This window comes from Podarcis liolepis (genome assembly GCF_965112155.1).
Source record: "Podarcis liolepis genome assembly, chromosome: 5".
NCBI lineage: Eukaryota > Metazoa > Chordata > Lepidosauria > Squamata > Lacertidae > Podarcis > Podarcis liolepis.
In genome coordinates, this window is record NC_139556.1 from 45340473 (window position 1) to 45354710 (window position 14238).

Sequence of the window (14238 nt, forward strand, 5' to 3'; positions counted from 1 at the left end):
AAATGTGGCCTTCCACAGCTTGTGTTTCTCCCCATCCATCGCCATCCCTGCTCCACACTCTCCTGAAGTGTCACTGAGAATGTGAGAATGTCTCTTGCTCTAACCTGAGTGGGGCTTTGAGAGCGGTGTGGGTATTTAGGAATCTTTGAGTAACCTGGCAGCCTATTCTACAAAAGGTAAGTGTCACATCACTTGCTCTCTTCACTTTGGCCCTGACCCCCTTTGATTCTGGCTATACTCCCCATGGGCATGGGTTTCCTGGAAGGTTCCTGTGGTGTTCATACAGAGCCCCCAGTCGTTTCACGGACTATTGACCTGTAAACCATTACTTTATTCTTCCGCTGCCACCAATTTTGTGGAAAAAAACCCAGGGTTCCCCAGTGAAGTATTGAGTCTCAGTCAGGTAGAGTTAACAATGAAGATTAAAGTTTATTTTAAACACAAACAAGTTTTAAAATATATTTGAAACGCTGTCACTCTGTTCCGTCTCAGTCTTGCCCCTGTCTCTAACTCACTCTGACTCCTCTATCTCCCCCCACAAAAGACCCAACTAAACTAACTGTCAAAACCTCTGGACTGAGCCTCAAAATCAGGTAGGCTCTACCTCCAGGCTTTCTTATTGGTCAACCTATTAACCCTTTCTCTCCCCCAATACAAACGTATCCCCCCAAAATGAGCAAATGCCACAGTTGCCTTAGAAACAATGCATTCCTCAGGCTGAAAACACTTCCACGCCCCTGGTTTAAACCCTTGGTTTTCTCAAAGCTGAGGACGGCATGAAGCTTGAGACAAAAAGTAAGCTGATGAAAACTGTGTGCTCTGGCACTTGTCACCATGTTCTGTGCATCAGAAGAGGTTTAGTCATGCTGGCCACATGACCCGGAAAGCTGTCTGTGGACAAACGCCAGCTCCCTCAGCCTGGATCAAGATGAGCACCCATAGTCAAATTCAACTGGACTAAACCGTCAGGGGGTCCTTTAGCTTTTTACCCTGTGGTTATAGATTTGGGCTTCTAATTTAGAAAATGTAAAGATGGAGGCTTGCAAAAGGTGAAATAGGCAGATATTGTTTCGTTAGACCATTAGAACATGGGGCCATCCAGCAAACTTGATTGGCAGCAGCAGGTTTGTTAGAAATAAAAGGAAGTACTTTGTCAAGGTAATACATAATTAACTTGGGGGATTCATTGCCAAAGGATGTGGGGATGACCACTAGCATAAATTTAAGAGGACATGGCGGGCTGTAAACTCACCACACACCTTTGACACGTCAGTAGGAGCAAATAGAATGCCACCGCTCTATAAAATATTGCTCCACAGTGACTTTGCCACATCAGCCACCACCTTTCCGCACATCAGAATCCACCACCCCCCCCCTCCGAGAAAGTAGAAAACAGGTTTTCACATGTCCACTATGGATCAAAACCTCTTCAGTGTATTTACGGTCTGATAAAATACTAATGAGCAAGTATTTGTCAGCTGATATGGTTGCTTTATTTTTACTTCATTGTGGCTAGAAAGCCTAATACTTGTCCTTTTATCAGGCACATCTGTATTTAAATAGTTAAAAGGCAGCAGTCAGCAAGAAAACCATTGTTTTGCCTTAAATGCAAGACAGAGGTCTGGATAGCTCAGTGATTTAGGTAAAAAATCTTTCAGATATATGAATACATCTCTACAAGCCAAAACGTGAATGTCCCTCCTTTTTTTATTATTGCATGAACTCTGCTATTATGAAGCTTTATGATGCCACAAATATTTTTCATTCTGGTTATTTTTAAAGGATTCACAAGAGTTGGACCTTTGAAAGTGAGATTAAATAATTTAAAGACCACAAATAAAGGGAGAAAAGATTGTAGTTCATGGGGGGCGGGGAGAGTTGTTATATGCTTCCCGTATTTTCTGGAAAAGACTGGCATTAGTGCTCAGAGGCAGACAGCTTTGTAGAGGAAGTCACTACAAGTGGGCAATTTCATGAGCAATATATATTGATCTGGGCTGCATACTGTACTTTGAAAAGTTTGCTCAAAGATGAGGAAGACAAAAGAAGCCATTCAGAGGCAGCCTTATTAAATTTGCTGGCTTCCAATCAAGCTTCTGAAGGAGGAAGTTCATTTTCTAATGTGCAAGATTGCATTCCTGTAACTTCTCAATACACAAGTTCCATTGCACAGGACACATTAAAATGAACGAGAGATGCATGCTACGCAGCAAAACTACCGTATTTTTCGCCCTATAGGATGCACCGGCCCATAGGACACACCTAGTTTTTGGGGGGAATAAAGGGGGGGAATTTAATTTTCCCCCAGGCACGGGGCTGGGGCGGGGGATGCCCGAGCTTCCCCCGACCACAGGCCCCAGAACAGGCTGCTATCCGCAAGCCTTGGGAGCCCGGCGGGAAGTCCTGCCGGTCTCCCCAGGCTTGCAGATATCTGTCCCCCGAGCTTGTGGGGCTGGCAGCCTCCAAACCAGGTTGGGGAACAGCGGGATGGCGGCGCTGCGCCTCCCCGCTGTCCCCCGAGCTTGTGGGGCTGGCACTGGGGAGAAGCGCGCTTCTTCCCAGTGCCAGCCTCCAAACCAGGTCGGGGAACAGCGGGAAGGTGCGCTGCGCCTCCCCGCTGTCCCCCGAGCTTGTGGGCTGCAGGCTGCTGCCCGCAAGCCTTGTGAGACCGCGGTAACTCCTGCCGGGCTCGCAAGTCTTGCGGACAACTGCGCGAAGCACGGGGCGCCCTCTGGATAGCTTCCTGAAGCCTGGAGAGCGAGATGGGTCGGTGCGCACCGACCCTTCTCGCTCTCCAGGCTTCAGCGAAAGCCTGCATTCACCCCATAGGACGCACACACAGTTCCCCTTCATTTTTGGAGGGGAAAAGGTGCGTCCTATAGGGCGAAAAATACGGTAATTCATTTCTTTAAGAATTGTATTTCTTTCCCTCAGGGAGGCCAAGTTATGTCATGGTTTTCTCATCTCCCACAACAATCCTGTGAGGTAAGTTAGGCTCAGAAACGGTGACGATTACCCAGTGAGCTTTGTGACTTAGTGGGGATTTGAATCTGGATCTCCCCAACCCTAGCCCTAACCCCAGTAGGAGTCTCCAGCCTTGAAAACCCTCTGTATGCATTGGGGGGGGGGTTCCCTGACATGTTCTAATAATTAATCTAAGAAATAAGTGTATTGGGAATGCAGCTTGCCACCACACTACATGTGTACATTCTCCCAAAACTGACACCTGAAAAGTGTAAACGTATCTTCAGATTAAATACACAGGAGTAATTCAAGGGGTGCACTTTCTTCTCACTTACTGCACCTGCTTAAGTTTGTGACACCTGCCGAAAGACTGATGTTTGTCCCCTCCGGCATGGTATCTGTGACTTTTAAGCATCGTCTGGCAGGCTGACGTTCTACTGGTATAGCTTTTCTGGCCACAAAGAGAGATATATGGGAAATCACTTCACCATGTGGATTTTTGCTTATCATATATAGCGTTAAAAATCCCTGTCTAGGAACGCACCAAAAACACAATTCTGTGCAAGATTCGTAAAAGAAAAGTTTTCCCTGAAGAAGGCTTTCACATGTTCGAACACGACTGGGGAACTTCTGGCTCTCCAGATGTTTTTGGAATACAATTCTCATCTGTATGGCCAGGAATAATGGCAACTGTAGTTCAGAAATGTGTGGAAGGCCAAAGATTCCCCACACTGGGCATATTTTTATAAACGAATTGCTGGCATCAGTTCAGGTTCACTACCACCTCTCTTTTCTCTACTCTTTCAGCTTCTGCTGAATTTTGGTTCTGATTTTCTTTTTCATTTCATCCAGCTGTTAAAAGTACAACAGCCTTGCTAGGGCAAGGTGGCAACCCTATGAAAACCCTTTGGATCGCGGGCAACATTTTCCCAATCAGAAGTGGAAGAGGAACATTGAGTAAATCCATGAGAGGCTTCTTCATCGAACCTCAAGCTGAGCTGTTTCAAATTAAGCTTAAACTGAACTGTGCCATTTCCCACATAGGAGTACTGGGCAGGTTTTCTGTCCCTGAGGTGGTTGGCAACTCTGTTGAGAGATAACACACTTCAGATTTCCTTCCTTTCTTTTTGCCTGCTTTGTGGCTGATGCCACAATTGTAGGTCTCCTTAGTGATTTCTGAAGTTTAAATAAGCTGTATTTGTGACAGTGGGAAACAATTAGGCCCAGCTTTGCAGTCTGGATGAGGGGGGAAATGGCCAGATTGATCTCCTAGGACCAAAGCAATGAATTTCAGGCTCTCACCATGTTGATGAGCGGAGAGTTTTCAGTATGTTTTGCAAACAAAAATAGCTATTTTGAATGCTGCTGTACCCTATCTCCATTCCATCACCGCAACCAAAGCTGTGCTGCAAAATTAAATCCCTCCCTGACATTGCGAATCAAAATCATAATCTAGAAGTGAAAACACATATATACCCCTTCCTGAAATATTCATCAAGCAGCCTAGCTAGGCCTCAATTAACATCACTTAATTGAATCATCCAAAACTTGGTCTTTTTGGCACAGTGTTTAGCGCTATGCATTCACTGGAAATAAGAGCAAAAAATGAGATGTGCAAGTTGCTAGTGGTTTTAATTATTTTAAGCAATGAATTGGGTCAATCAGAAGTATCATTTCTCATTCTCTGCATGTCATTCACTTTGCACTGATATGAAGTATAGCACTTTACTGAAAATTCACCCTTTTCACTTTTTTAAAAAGAACAACACCAAGGACATTTCAATTAGTTGTCCTCATTCCATCAAACTAAATTTAGTCCAGACATGTCAGTCTCTGACTTTTAAACTTCCCTGTTTTTATACAATCTTCAACATCATTTAATAATACTTTTTAATTTTTAAGAAAAAAGCTCTCGCAGGAATTCTATACTAAAGTATTAGATAGAACAATTTAAATATTTAATAATTACTATTTCCATCATTACACTGTGGTGGCTTTTTTGAAGTAGCCAACAATTAAAAATTTGAAACTGGGATGGATCGGTATCTGGTTAAATTGTTTTTATTTCATGTAAATCAAACCAGTATTATCCATTTGGGAAGCATTTGGGAGTTCAAATAACCCTTTATCATACCAGAGAGCATTTATAATTTACTGAATCTAATAAAGTGAGTACATTTTTGACACTTCTCGCCGTCAAACAGGAAGCCTGAGATTAGATGCCCCCATATCAAATAATATCACTAGCATTAAAAAAAATACTTTTAAAGTAGTGCAAACTTTAATTTCGCATCAAATGAGCCTCTTCACGTGGTGAATAATTTTCTTCCCTCTGACACATTTTAATGGCAATAATTTTGTAAATTGTCAATACATAATCATATCAGCACATGCCTGCTTTACAAATGGCACCTCCAGAGCGCACTAATTAAACAGCCTGCCTCACACCGTATCATCTTAGTAAACAAATGTAGGGAAATTCTCCCCCAACGCACCCCGCTCCTTCCAAAAACCACTGTGAGGACTCTCTCTCTCTCTCTTTCACTCCTGGAAATCCGTTTGTTAAGCTTCTGTTTCATTTGCCTGCCTTTCAGTTTAAAGCGAGCCGCAGCCACTGCGAACACAATAATGAAAGAGGTCATGGAGCACCAGTTGTGCATGAAAGATGCGAAAATTTACTGCAAATGAGACAAGAGCAGTAAATTCATTTTTATTCAAATTACTGTCATCATACATTACCACTTCTCCTGTAAACATTGTGCTTCAGACAGTGTGACAGCATATTATTATTTGTGAGATTATACTATTATTAAGCTATTAACATGTCACCTCCTGCTTGAAACAATGACTCAGCTTGCTACTGCATAATAGGACAAGTTAGGAAGACAAGCTGAGGTGACTGAAAGGTTAGCAGTAAGAAGGCAGGCTGGGCTTAGAATGACAGCTGGCACTTAAAGGCCAACATTTATTCAAAAGAATCCACATAACTATTTGTTGTTGTAGTTGTTGCTGCTGCTGCTGATATTAAATGCACACACCCAATTCGTTTCCACCAACTGGTACTTTAATTCTCCTTCTCTGAGCCTTATTACACTAATTCTCTAACCATCAATTATTTCGGGGGGGGGGGGGAACGGGACATTTCTTCAAAGGCAGAGCCAACCAGGAAACAAATACAGAGACAATGAGCCTAATGGTTTAAAAAGAGAGAGAGGAAGAGAGGAAGAAAACCCAACCCCAGTCCGATAACCGTTCTTTCATTCACAACATATGGCTGCCTAATTGTGAGCTTAATAAAGAGGAGTTCAGCTTTGACCGCTCGGATGCTAGAAATGAGAGATCAACAGGGCTCGTACCATGCTATTACATGGCCTCTCCTACTTTTGACAGAAAAGCTGTAAGTTGTCCTATAGGTATTATCACTAGATTCCCCAGGAGGTTGCTAATGATTAAAATTTTATGGTTTATAGGCTTCAAAGGCATTTACTGTAGCATTGCCATCCAAAGTTACTGTGGCGTGCAGATCACAATGCATCATATGCTCTAATTTTACCTTGTGTAAGTGCTTGTGACAAATCCCCCCACGATAGCCCTCCTACTTAGTATTCTTTTAAAAACTTCATTTGCTTCAAGGGAATCTATGCCTCTCGTCTAAGAATATGTACGGGGGGGGGGTGGAGTGGAGGCCTGGGGTCCAGAAAATACATGGTGCCTGTGGCTTAATTTTGGCCCTGGATTCGAAAATATTAAAGCTCAAAATGTGCTTAACGCCCATCAGCTGCCACTGGGTTTAAACAAACAAATAAACAAACATTCTAGGCAATTTTTTTTCTGGGAGGAAAAACATAGAACTAGAAAACTACCTTATCCAATTCAACTTATGGAATGCTCTGCCACAAGGTGTGTTGATAGCTCCTGGTTTGGACAACTGAATGGGGATTGTAAAATTTCATAAACCCAGAGGGTGTGCTCAATAGCTGCATGCCATGGTTACTAAATTAATTTATTTCATTTATATCCCACCTTTTTCCCAAGGAACCCAGGGCAACATATGTGGTTCTTTAGCCTTCAGTGTTTATCTTCACAACAACCCTGCAAGGTAGACTAGGCACAGAGGAAGGAGACTGACCCAAGGTCATCAAATGAGCTTCATGGCTAAGCAAGAAGTTGAGCATGGGTCTCTCCAGTCCAAGCCCAAGAGATGGCTAACCTTTCTTCTTCTTTTTTCACCCAAGGGTCACTGTCACCCTTGACCAACCCTCTGGGGCTGAACTGGCCTATGCCATTTTGCTGCCAGAGGCAAATGTCCATGATCAGAAGGTGGCTGGACTGAGGGCTGAATCAATCTTCAACACTGGCAACAGGACAACAGCATCTTTCAGCACACATGAGGGCTGCTAGCTAGTTCAGGGTATGCAGCACAGGCCACCTGGTGTACCTACTTCTGCCCTCCAACGGAGAACAGCCAAGGAGGAGATACTGGTTCCATCCCTCATCAACTGCCACCTGAGGTAGTTGGCTTACTCTGTCCAATGGCCGCACCAGCCCTTCTCTGGGGACTGTCTCTCACACAGAGGCAAACATAAACGCAACTCCATGAAGTTCAGTTGAGGAGAGGTGTGTGTATTATCACCCTCTCTCTACTCATGAAATGATCTATCTGACGACCAGAAAGGGGGCGGTTTGAATCCTCATCAGGTTTTACCCCAGCACTGTATCTGCTTCAAGGGTGGGGAACCTCTTTGGCCTGGAGTGGGGAGCAGATGTTTATCACTTAAAGCTTCCAATTGTTCCTCTGTTGCCACATGCAGCATTTAGGTGTTGCTTGCAAGGAATGGCCTTGTGGGCCAAATTGAGACCTCTGTTGGGTCAAATTTGGCTTAGAGGCTAGGAGTTCCTTACTCTGTCTGTTCTCTCTCTCTCTCTCTCTCTCTCTCTTTGCTACTGTCACCACCAAAAGCACTGGAGTTGGGAGGGCAAAACATTTGCTTTGAGGGCTGGATTAAGACTCTAAACAGGGTTAGCCATCCCTGCTGTAACCACTACATGACACTGAAACCTGCATGTTAAACAACAGGATACCTCTTGGGAATAAACCAGGTCTGGAGAAAGCAGTCACATTTGCATCTTGCTTGTGCAGTTCCTGGAGGTGACTAGCTCACTACTGTTGGAGAACAGGGTGACTGAATAAATGGATCTGGGCCTGATCCCACAAAATTCTTCTTACATGCTTAGAAAACATTATTCCAAGCTCACCCTTGGAGCATTTCTCTTACTGCCAGTGAGCCAAAGCTTTATTAGCAAAATATTTTTTCATGTTCGTAAGCTAAATAATTTCAGCCACCTCATTAATACATAGGAGCCTACAGACTGCTTTGCTTGTTACCCCACATTTAAAAGGCAGGCCCTAACCTTGCCTTTGTTCTGCAGCCACACTGCTGTGTTTTCACTTGGATTTTTGGCATAGGTCTGAAAGAAATGATAATAAGATAGAAATGGTTTTATCCAGATGTGGTTTTACATTTATAAGGTTCATTTACAGTGTAATCCTAAACAGATTCCCCTCAGAAGCACATCTCAGAAGATTCAATGACACTTCCTAGTGAAATGTGGTTAGGATTGCAATCTATGGGGCTTACACAGGATATAGGATCACAGTCTAAATTATTCTTTTTGCTGTCTTTAAGAGTTCCACTGAAGCCTGGCTACTTGTTCATGTATTGCTGCCTCTGAGTGTGCGAACACTTTGATTTCCCTTGCTCTTTAAACACCATCTCTTTTATTAAGTTTAAACATGTTTATGTAAATAGCTTTCTACCCTTCTTGCTTAGCAGGTGTCTTGTGGGGGGAAATCATTGTGTAAAATCAAGTAAATACTAAGGGTTTCAATAGCTTTTCTCAAAATTAGTTTGGAAAGTGCCTTGTGAGGTAGAACAAACAGAGAGACATCAGTGTGTTATTAATGATACCTTTTTAAGCTTGCAAAGGAATAAAAAAGAAAAGAAAATACAGTCAAACAAGGTTCTAACACCTCAAAGGCTCCCTTCTTTATGTGTTGGATACAATGAAAGCTACAATCCTTAACTACACTTCTTAGGCTCTGTGCTTAGAAGTGTCATTTTAAGCAATATTCTAGGCTTGAAGAATACATCTTTGATGTCTTGAAAGCTTGGATAATATGTACTATTTTGTTATCTTTGTCCTTAAACAGCTAAGTAGCTCAGAAATATGCAAATGTGAATAGCCAACAGGTCCCTATTTAAATCTTTTGCAAAATTATAAACACAATTCTGAAGATGCTGGTGGTACCTACATATGAAAGGAATGTCTGTGAGCCCTGATTGGAGATTTCCCTTCTCTCTCTTGTTTCATTATTTCTTTCATCTGTCTTTATTTAGTACAGAATAACAGACACCCATTACAGAAGGACTACATTACTTCTGGGAACTGACCCTCCTTGTAATTGACTGCCTCTGAAGACTGGAGATACTTCAAAATAGAGCCTAGTGATATATCTGTCCTTTCCTATGTTTCCACAGCTCATCCTGTCTCCAAACGGCACAGCTCCGGTTTCAGTGATACGTCCCAGCTGCTAAAAATGCTGTGGCTCTCTGCCATTGTCAAACAACTCAGTCTAATCGCTCTCTTTATCGCTCATTTCCCCTTATTTATACAGGTGCCTGAAATGCATGGGGGCCGAGAGGGATTAAGAATATTACATAATTTGTGACTGTCATTGGCTCTTGAAAACCTGAGCAGGGAACAAGGTATGGTCCGAAGGCTTGTGAGGCCACCACCTGGCAGGTCTGCGTTGGGTCAGTGCCTGGGTGGGTGCCTGACTGGGATCGCCTTGGGATCCATGGCAGAAGAATGGAAGGATAAAAATGTAAGAAAATATTTCTAATCCATTCAGTCCATTCAGCTTTGTCATAATAATCAGTCAGCCTCTGACTCCCTTTCAGAACAATATTCATATCCAGAGGCTTCCCAGGAGTTGCTAGCATGTATGAAGGAAATCCCCACAGAGGCCATAAACTTGTACTTCTTGCTACCCTCCATGCAGCTTGCGACTGTTTTCTCAGGATGGTCCAAGAAATCCCTGTAGCAGCAATAAGACAGCCTGCCTTTCGCTTTTCCACACAAGGATGTCCCACACAAACTGCAGACTTCACAAGAGCTCCTCAAAGTCAAGTGTAAACTACTTTCATCCTAAGCATGTTTACTTAGAAATGTGAACAACTGAGTTCAGTGGAACTTACTTCCCAGCCATTGTTGCTTAAGGGTAGTAGCCTAACTGGCAATCCCGGTGCTCATGATGGGTGTTTTGCATCAATGGCTGTTTTGCATCAATGACACACATTGCACCAAAGCCCATCAATGCAGTTTTGAGGACTTGAAATTCTCCCAGACCTTTTGTTATTTCTGTAAGGATGGGTAGCAGCAATTACAGTGGTACTTCTAGTTACGTACTTAATTCGTTCCGGGCGTCCGTTCTTAACCTGAAACTGTTCTTAACCACTTTAGCTAATGGGGCCTCCTGCTGCTGCTGCACCGCTGGAGCATGATTTCTGTTCTCATCCTGAAGCAAAGTTCTTAACCCGAGGTACTATTTCTGGGTTAGCAGAGTATGTAACCTGAAGCGTATGTAACCCGAGGTACCACTGTACTGGCTGTGTATTTCATCAACTGCACCTGTTCCAAAGGTCCCAACCCTTTTCAGAATAGAGGTGTCTGCACGATCCTTATCTTCAACAATACTTTTCATGGCACTGCCCTTGACGTTTACTGGATAGGGTGGCATTTTACCCCAGAGTAGACATATTGAAATTAATGGACATAATTTAACCATATTCATTAATTTGGGTGGGTCTGCTCTGAGTAAAAGTTTGCTGCCACCCATAATGTTGCAGCATTCCTCCTGGTGACTACACTGCAGACAAGTGAGGACATACCCAACATTTTCTTCAGCAACCAGACTGGCTGTTTGTGCCTTTCCAGGCCCAGTTCAAAATGCTCCTTTGATATCTTCATGGCCTGGAACAAACATGCCTTAGAGACCACCTCTCCATGTAAGCCCCTACTCTACCCTACTCTGTTTATCACCATTACACACAAGTAAAGTCATCAACATCTAGACAGGACTGGCTCTACCATTATACAGAGTGAGACAACCACCTGAGGCAGCAGATGCACAGGGCCAGCATAGCAGCTGGTTGTTCTTCCTCAGACCTTCAGCCATTCCCCTCTGTTGCAGCATGACCTCTCCTGGGCCCTCAGGACATGGTGCCTCAGGTGTAATGAAGCTTGCTGCCCCCATCATCTGTGTTGAAGTAAGATGCAGCTGTCAGTCCAATCAGCCTCTGTACGTTGAATGGGAAGAGGGCACTATAAATTGCTCCAGGCCACAAATGTCTTGGGCCAACCCTGCAGAGCTTGAACTACAATTGCCTGTTGTTCTTTTACTTTCCTGTTTTCTGTTTTGTTGTATTGTATGTAAACTGTCTTGAACCCAGGAAAGGTTAATCACCTCCTCCTAACAGCTAACTCTCTTTTGTGCACACACCCCATATCCACATTAGCATTATGAGGCCTGCATGACATCAGGAATTCCCTGCTCAAATCATAATTTCAGTTCTGCTCTACCTAAGTAGCTCAAGGGATGCTGCAAGGCTTGGGAAATCAAAACAGATGGAAGGAAGCATTTCCAGTTAGATTATTATTATTATTGTGCTGGAATAGTCCTGAAGAAATCTTGCAGCACCTTTTAATACTTAAAAATCCCATGTCAAATAGCCAGGTACCTCATTAGACCAGCCAGTCAAGATGGCAGTCAGTAGTGCACCAAGCCCAAGGGGTAAGCATTTGGTCCATTTCCTGATCATGTAAAGGAGCATGCAAAATATTGAGCGAGGGCCATCTCAGCTTCCCAGAGCAACTGCCCACATATCCTGGGAGAGGATTGCCTCACATTTTGACAACCATGGCTTCTTGCTTTCCTGATTGCCTCAGGCTCTGACATGTATATATCCTTCTATGTGAGAAAGTTTGCAGTGTTTGGGTAGCAACTTCTCTCAGTCACCTCCAAGACTAAATCAAAAGTGCTAGGTAGAAGTACTTGAGCCAAAGAAATTACAGCTAGCACCTGGATATAGTGCTATGCAGTACCTTTAAGTATTTTCAGACTATCCCCAACCATAACAAGGACCGATATGTCCCAAGGGCCTTCTAGGGGTCAGACATACTGATTCAGTGCAACCAACCATTGCAAAACCCAGGCAGGACCTAGACACATCAAAAAAGTGTTTCAGGAAAATGCATTCTAACCTTCATAGTGCAAAATCACGTTGGCAAAAGATGGGACTCCACAGCGCCATCTGGTGTCACACTGTTATAATGCATATAAAATGCTTTTTCTTTACAAATGTAGCTAAGTCCCTAGTCTAGGCATGCCCTTATGTAGTAAAGCATACTTCCTCAACCTCAGCCCTCCAGTTGTTTTTGGCCTACAACTCCCATGATCCCTAGCTAGCAGGACCAGTGGTCAGGGATGATGGGAATTGTAGTCTCGAAACATCTGGAGGGCCTGCGTCTTTCTGGGCCCATAACCAAAAATGTTGTGAAATTACAAACATGCATCTTGCCTCTGCGGGAGCAGAGAAGCAACCGTCCTTCTCCTCTGAACGAAGAACACCGAGAGGACAGTGAAAAACAGGAAACCAGTGTACGTCACATCCAGTCTCCCATTCCCGTGGGAAAACCCAACAGTGCTCTGACTGTGGAATGTAAACATTGTCTTGTGACAAGCACTTCGCTGCACAGTGAAGAGAGCAGAAACCAACAGAGGAAGCCTGTAGTAAAGGGACAGGGATGTTCTATAAGCACAAATCAATTGTTCTGAAGTAATCGTTTATAGGCACAATTGCCCAGTCTAGAGCCTGGGGGGATTCAGGCTAACCTATAGAGATTTTATCGCAATACCCAAACTATAGTTATTCTGCCTAAAGCACAAGTAGCACTGAAACTTGCCTTGAGTGTACTATTAAGAAACAGCAAGTCAGTGTTGTATTCTTCAAGTCTGATAAGGATCCCATAGGTTACCCAAAGGATACCCAGAGGTTGTAATAACCTTATTCATAGGACCAGAAATGCTATAAGGGTATGCCCAAAACCAATAGCAAGGTACATGCCACCAGTACTTACTGCAGATTTGAAAGAAACATGGCAAGACTTGGGCTTACCACATAATAAAATGGCAGGTCAGTAGTGGTAAGGCTTGCAGTGACTTGCAAAACAAAGTGGGGTCTGATAGCACCTTAAGAGGCATATGGTCAAATTCAAATCTTCATTCAGCCATTGTTAAGGTTGAGCTGTAGGTAGGTGTTGGCACCCGAGAGTTTAGCCAAGTAGTCAACATCAGGGTGCAAGGCCTGGAGAAATGGAGAACTGGAGAACAAGACCAGGAGTTGGATCAGAGGAAGATGTTTGTATTCATGGGCGTAGCCAAGGGGAGACAGGGAAGGGCAGCTGCCCCCACTAAATCAATAAAAATTAATAAAAATACATAGCTAACTGAGGTTCTGCCCCCCCCCAAAAAAAAAAAATCCTGGCTACACCCGTGTTTGTATTGCCTCTGCATAATTGCAACCACAAATGGGGAGAAGGCTCTTGCACTCAGGTCCTTCTTATGGACTTCCCATAGGCATCTGGTTGACCACCATGAGGACAGGATGCTAGATTAGATGGGCCTTTGGAATGATCCACCGTGGCTCTTCTTACATTCTTACAACCAGGAGCCACACTTGAGAAATACACAAAAACCTCCAAGCCAAGAAGACCTTGCTGTTCAGGCAAAGTCTCATCTGAAAAGCACCTTTTTAGCACCTTTCCTGTTCAGGAAGGTCTAATGGCCAGGATCTCAGTCTGGATCATGAGAATACACCACTCCCTGGAAGATGTTCCAAGCTCTGGTAGCTCACCAGCTTCTACATATAGGTGCAGCTAAACATTTGAATCACATCAAATCAAAGTTTCCTGGTTCTGCTTCAGCGGCTCCTGACTTCCATGATGCTCACAGGACAAATCAGACCTAAAAACTCTCAGGCTAAACTGTTTCACAGGCATGTGAAGGTAAAACTGGGAGTGGTGGAGGGAGGATCATGTTTGCTACCCTGGAGGAAATGTGAGTAATAGAAATATAAACCTGTAGGCCACAGTGCTGCAAATGTTCGATCTGCCATCATGCATTCTACAAAAAGTGATTTGAGGATCACAGCT

General features: G+C 43.6%; 2 long non-coding RNA genes across 3 annotated transcripts in view; one reads left to right on the forward strand and one right to left on the reverse strand.

Annotated features, from left to right (window-relative positions):
- Positions 1-5282: 5282 nt before the first annotated feature.
- On the reverse strand, positions 5283-7489 carry LOC310708151. Its single transcript, XR_014526884.1, has 2 exons — positions 7407-7489; positions 5283-5578 (listed from the first exon to the last, which is right to left on the reverse strand). It is a non-coding gene; the product is annotated as an uncharacterized lncRNA (long non-coding RNA).
- Positions 7282-14238, forward strand: part of LOC310708148 — a 9405-nt gene continuing 2448 nt past the window's right edge. The window contains exons 1-2 of one of the 2 annotated variants that reach the window (XR_014526877.1): positions 7282-7475; positions 9641-9731. This is a non-coding gene — a long non-coding RNA (uncharacterized lncRNA). The other variant, XR_014526878.1, reaches the window with a different exon arrangement.